The 6,535-nt window shown below is 35.4% G+C and overlaps 1 long non-coding RNA gene across 1 annotated transcript in view; it reads left to right on the top strand.

The window, feature by feature from the left end:
• Window positions 1-5,536, top strand: part of LOC103266019 — a 10,110-nt gene extending 4,574 nt beyond the window's left edge. Inside the window, exon 3 of the long non-coding RNA XR_504672.1 lies at window positions 5,413-5,536. This is a non-coding gene — a long non-coding RNA (uncharacterized LOC103266019). The remainder of the gene's footprint in view (window positions 1-5,412) is intronic.
• Window positions 5,537-6,535: the final 999 nt, after the last annotated feature.

The following is a 6,535-nucleotide window of genomic DNA, read 5'->3' as shown; positions in this document are numbered from 1 at the left end:
GGGGGGGGGGGGGGGGGGGGGGGGGGGCGGAGGCAGAGCTCAGGACTGGCCACCATCTCTTGTCACTTATGGTTTTTGACGTGCCCTTAGGCAAGCGACTTTTCTCTCAGCCCAGTTCCTCAGCCACGGATATGGTGGGATGTAAATAAAATAATAATTTCTGAGTAAGTCTTTTGTAAACTGTAAAGTTCTTCATAACTATCAGGAATAACTGACATCCCCGCTTAATAGATTAAACCTGCAAGCCAGGGATGTTGAATGAGTGAAGTTTTGCTATTTACAAAGCTAATAATCCACATAGCCAAGATAAAAAACTCTGCTTTTCTCTTACTGTTTTTTTAAACCATGTGGTACATGGCTAGAATATACCATTAAAGATGTGTGTCTTATTTTACACTCTATGCATATAATCATGAAATAGATACAGTAGTTTGCAACAAGCTGTCACAAAGATTGTCTCATTAATCAGTTACTATAAAGGGATTTTTTGGATGGAGGCTATTGTAATAAGTAAACTCATACCTTTATAGGGCTTATTATCAAAATATCGTATTTTATTTTAAAACCAAGAAACATGTTAGAAATTAAACTCAATATTTGTTTTCTCCATTGTCTACCTTAGGATTTGCTTATTATCAGCCAATGCATGGTTGATCTGTGCATCAAATACCCCAAGACACTGCAGCACGGAAACCCATTTCAACCCCAAGTGCTTATACATTTGAGACCCATTTCAGCTTCATTGTTGAAATAAAGAAACTATAAATACCACTTTCTAGATGCAGAAAAATTAAAATGATATTAAACTTAAAGTCCAATGGTTCTACATAATACATTTATTCAACTTCCTTGGGTTTCAACAATAGCTGCAAAGATTAAAGTGATAGATCTTGGTCATAGCAATATTCTAGATTATTCCAAACTCCTAATACAATCTTCTGTTTTGATTTTAAAAGCAAAAATATGCTTTATATATATATAAATATGCTTTATATATATATAAGAGTTGTGATGTTTCCATTTTGGGGTCTTAAATCTTCAGGGACACTAATGAAATGTGTATGAAAACATGAGAGAAATCAGGGCCAGTTATCTGTGACAATCCACCTCTAAATGAGCAAATAAATAAATAAATAGATGGATAAATGAGGAAAAAGGAAAAACATAATCTCATTTTCTCAAATCGGTTAAAACAAGTGACATGATGAGAAAAAATGAGACACCAGCAGACCCTGAGCTTTGCCACATTTGCCTAAGCTTGAAAAATCACCTCTTTCATAAAGCAAGAGCAGGCATACTCTGTGTGCATACCAAGTATCCCGGAAATGTGGAAAATGACAAATCTTTCACTCAGAGCCTTGAATGGAGGGAGAGTAAAGGCTTTACAGCTGCCTCCTCACCTGCTTAGGAATGGCTTTCCCTCCTGCCCCCCACTCCTTGCTCCGCAGCCTCTTACAGGCAGTTTGGATGTCCCCTGTACAGCAAGATTGATGGTGTTCAGATCGCAAACAGCCAATTTCAGTCTCTCAAGAAATAATCCACTACACTGACAGATGAGTGGAATTTGACGCGATGCTCCCCTCGCTCAGATTGCTGTACCTGGATAGCACCAGCCAGCCAGGGTCCTTTAGGGGAAATGGTTAGAGATTTGGGCCAATTTCTGCTGTCATAACATGAAATCGAGACCATGTTTTTGTGAGGCTGTGAATTTGTGATCTGTCTTCTCAATGCAGTGGGTTTGTACACAAACAGAATGAGAATATGTTAACTAGAAAACTGACTGATTTTAATGTATTCGCCTGCAGTCCCTAAGTACTTCCTATTTTTCATATTTACAGTATTAGGAATGCACCATTTATTTTCAGTTACTCACTAGTTAAGGAAGATTAAAACAGTCAATCAAATGAAAGTGAATTTTAAAATTACACAAATGAGTAAAATGTGCTATAGATGAACAGATTCATAATTTCAATAATTTAATATTTGACTACATCAAGTTTTTATTTTGGGAATGATGTAGGAAGTTACCATAACAATTTGAGGATTACTTGTGACTCCTTTTAATTTTTTTATATTAAAGCTATAGGGTGAAAATTTAATTTAAAAAAGACAGACTAAACAATGAAAACTCAAAAGGTGTTGTTTCAGGTAATTAAAATAGCTTCCACTCTTTATAATCACCAGTTTTTGTTGTGTAACAGGTGATAAAAAGATGAATGGTTTTTGCTAAATGTAACTTTCTAATTTAAAATTAATGTTTCCCCTATGGATATATGAATTATGACAGCAATTTTCATGGTTACTTAATTTTGAGTGTGTGTGTGGGGGGTGGGGGGGATGTCCTTGAAACTTAATAAAATATGGATCCTATCAAATTCTTTAGCAAGAAAAGATCGTTGAGATTCTTTAGTAATTTAAAATTATATAATAAATTACATGAGACAGGAAGTTTTAAGTGCCTAATGAATCATTTATTCTTGAGTCACTGCTATTTTATCGACAAGGTGTATGGAAATGATATATAAAAAGATTACTCTGAGTTGTCTATGTAATTTATACTTGACCTGATTTAAAGCTATATTAAGCAAACTGTGTATGTTAGAGGTATTCATTTGTGACATGATTATTACATACTGAAGATCACCATCCATTTTAAAGTGTGGTATTTTTGTTAAAACATTAAAAAACATTCTTGTATGGCTTGTAATTACTTTTATCTTACTATTCAATATTACTTTATCAAAAGTACTTAAAGAATATGCACTGGAATACCAAGATATGTTACAATAAAGGGTTGTTTTATAACTGTAATATAAAAGAAATTGTGAGATCAACCATGGTTGCATATTGGCTTTTAAAGAATGCGTACCATTGCTAGGTTGCTAAGTGTAGTGAATTGGCCTGAGGATTGGAGCAGACAGGTTGTTATTTGGTGTAAGCTAGTGCTAGTGATAATTCATTGATCATCTGATTGATGATATTGACCTCATCCCAGAGTCAGGGTGCAGCTACAGACATTTGATAAAACCCCATAATATCAAAAACAAGGAGAGAGACAAATAAATATTTCCTATTGATCTCAGGAACTTATAAGAGAATTATTACAACCATGTAAAAAAAAAACCAGTTACTTATGTGAGCTCAAGTCTATGACTTTAACTCCTAGTTAAGGATAATGGATGTTATACCATACTGCAAACAAAAACATTTAGAAATGGCGCAAATCATTAGCTTTAATTGTTAATTTCTTAAAGTTCAGGCAAGATGACAATTTGAACTGCTTTAAAAAACTCTTTGATTTTTAAACTCTGTGTAAAAACCTCACATCTTAACTGTATAAATTGGTATACCATTTTTGTTAACAATTTGACAGTATCTCCCAAAATGTAAAATGTGCAAATCTTGAAACAAGAAGTCCATTTCTAGGCATTTATACTAAGAAAATGATTGGACAAAAGTGAAAAGATGTATGTTATGGTATAGTCATCACAACAATGACTTTAATGGCAAGAAATAGGAGAGGAATTTCATCTCTATCGAGAGAGGATTGTTAACATAAATCAAAGTACAGTCACACAACGCGATTTGATGTAGCCATTACAAAAGAATGCGATTTGTGTACATGTGGAAAAATGCCCATGATACATTGCTGAGTGACGAAAATAAGAAATAGAATACTATGCTTCAAAATAATTCAGGAGAAAAAAATCGTATTTGTACATGCATAAAAAATGTCAAAAAAGATATAAACATCCCTCTTCAGTGATAGTTAAGCCTGGTGAGAGGACTGGAATAACTTAAACTTTTACCTTTCTGTCATTTTTTATTTTTGAAATGAGCATATATTGCTTTTTAATAAGAAGCTTAAAATATTAGTAATGAGAGAGTTTTAATGGTAAAATTAGAAATATATCAAGCCATGTTTTTATCTTCAGAAAAAGAAGGGAGAATAAGTAAGAAAATACCATGAAGCCCCTTTTCTTCTAAGGGCCTTAATACAATAAAATGTCTGGGCCAGCATTTCTCAAAAATATATTTCATAAAGCGCTGCCCCTTGCAAGATGCTCCCTGGGAAAAAAGTGTTGATGGTTGATGATTACACCTTGGGGAAGCACTCACTGTTTGGTATGTTCTCCTCTTCGAGATTTGTAGTGTTTGTAAGTGTATGAAAGTTTTGGAAAGTTTTCCAGGTAAGAAATCTGATTTTTGTTCAACTAAAATTTGCCAAACACTCTTTATTTGGGCAGCATGTATAGTGCCTATTTATATCACATGCTCTGAGAAGTGTGGGCTGAGATAATTCTAGAATCTTGGGTTATTAATTTTTTTACATTTCTCACTTCTACTACAGTACTTGACAAATAGTGGGTGCTCACAGTACACCTGTTCAGTTATTAAGGAAAGAAGGAATAAAGGTTCTGGTGGAATCTTTTTTTTTTTGAGTTGGAGTCTCACTCTGTAGCCCAGGTTGGAGTGCAGTAGCACACTCACAGCCACCCCAGCGTTGACCTGCTGGGCTCCAGCGATCCTTCCGCCTCAGTCTTCCAAGTAGCTGAAACTACAGGCATGTGCTACTGCTCCCGGCTAATTTTTGATTTATTGTAGAGACGAGGTCTCACCAAGTTGCTGGGGCTGGTCTTGAACCCACGGACTCAGGCAACTGGTGGAATCTTAAACTCTCCCTTAGTTGTTACTACTTGGGTGTGTTTATATGTGTATATATGTATGTACAAGCATGTGGTGTGTGTGTGTGTGTGTGTGTGTGTGTGTGTGTGTATAATTTGGAGGTATCTCAAATGGAAAGTGATATAAACATTAAATTGTTAGTATAACATATATATGTATCTATGTGTATATCTTTGTGTAGATATTTGACTCTATTCAATTTTTGACAGCTATTCCATTAATCAAAATAATTTAAGAATATACTTAAAAATGTAGTAAAAATTAAATCTCTAACGTTTAGTCATGGTATGAGGTGTTTTTAATTTTTTCCTTTGGGTTTAGAAAACATAGGAATGGTCTTTTAGGGACTTAAGAGAAAGTTTCACTTATCTAATAGGGAAAGGCCTTTACTCTCCAAATGCTTTTGTGTAAAGAGAAAAAGTCTGTTCATCTTTGTAGCAAAGAGAAAATAACACCAGACAAGCAATTTTTCCTTGCTTTGAGGTAAAAAGAAGATGAACTATTTTGTTAATAATTTGTATAAACTAATGAATTCTCCGAAAATAATGTCCTCAGAGCACTTCGGGAACTCTCTTGGCCCACTGTTTCTTTCTCCTTCCCCGACTTTATAAAGGCTTAGAAAAAAGAAAAGAGATATGATATTATCACAGAGATTTTTCTCTCAGAAGATGAATACAAATATTGAGTGATCTACCTACTCACTAAATGGATCCTTCCTTCATGCAGGAAAGGAGTCAAACCACGTCTCACTCAGAATTTGGATGAGAGGAAGCCCTCCTACATCTTCAGGTGTGGCCATTGTTCTACTGATGCAATTACCTGCATTACCTTTACTACACCCTTACTATAACTTCTTTTCTTGGTGCATTCATGTCATCCAAGAATAAATCCAAGCTGACTGAGTCTGTATACATACAAAGATTTTTCTTGTTTCCCAGTCTTGTGGATGAAGATCAACTAGGCTTTATCCAAGCAAAAACTTTATATCCTCTAAATTTCCAATACTTGTGGGAAAAATGACACATTAAGCCTTTTTAATATCAAATTGTAATGAAGAAGGAGCACCAGAGTAGGAGTCAGAAGTTGGAGCTTCAGGATCTCACTTAAGTTGTCAAACTGCAAGGCTCCAGATGAGAGGGTTGGAAAGAATAAATAATTTTCATAGCTCCAAGGGGGTGATCCATGTGTTCCACAAACAGTGACGTATACTCTGCGAAGTAAACTTTAATCTGCTTAAGAAACTGATTTTATCTATTTGATATAGCAAGATGCAATATCTCCTTTGCATATTTAAAAGCGTTCCGCTAAAACTATTTGAACACTTTATGATGATTTCATAGGTAGGCAAGGCAAGGACCTTCACCGACCAGGCAGGTAACACAAATGATGGACCAGACATCAGGAAATGCTGAAGGCTGTGGCATCTCAAGAGCATATGCACAACTAGAGGGCATAACACATCATCAGCTTCACCTGAGATGATCTCAATGTGAGCAAATCGTCTGGTATTTTAAGGCTAGTCAGAAACCTGGAATTTTATGTGTGATTTCCTTTCCTTTTAAATGTCAGGTGCACCAAACAAAACAGACTGAAGGTTATATCCTACCTGCAGGCTGTCAGTGTGTAACCTCAGACAAGATGATCTCCTGCTCTAACATTTTATGATTCTTAATTAATTTATCAAATATCTTTATGCAAGCAGAGGGAGGAGAGAGGGGAGGGAAGTGGGGCATAAAGGGGATGTTCTATGCACATGTGTCTTACTTAGCCTGCTTTAAAATTATGGCCATGTTTTAGTCCTATCCCAAGTTACACCCAACAGGCCAAAACACTGCGTCTCTAAGCTAAA

This window comes from Carlito syrichta, unplaced genomic scaffold, assembly GCF_000164805.1.
Source record: "Carlito syrichta isolate Samal-C Ts95f unplaced genomic scaffold, Tarsius_syrichta-2.0.1 Scaffold306980, whole genome shotgun sequence".
NCBI lineage: Eukaryota > Metazoa > Chordata > Mammalia > Primates > Tarsiidae > Carlito > Carlito syrichta.
Note: the sequence above shows the minus strand (reverse complement) of the source record. Positions and strands in the feature narration are given on the sequence as shown.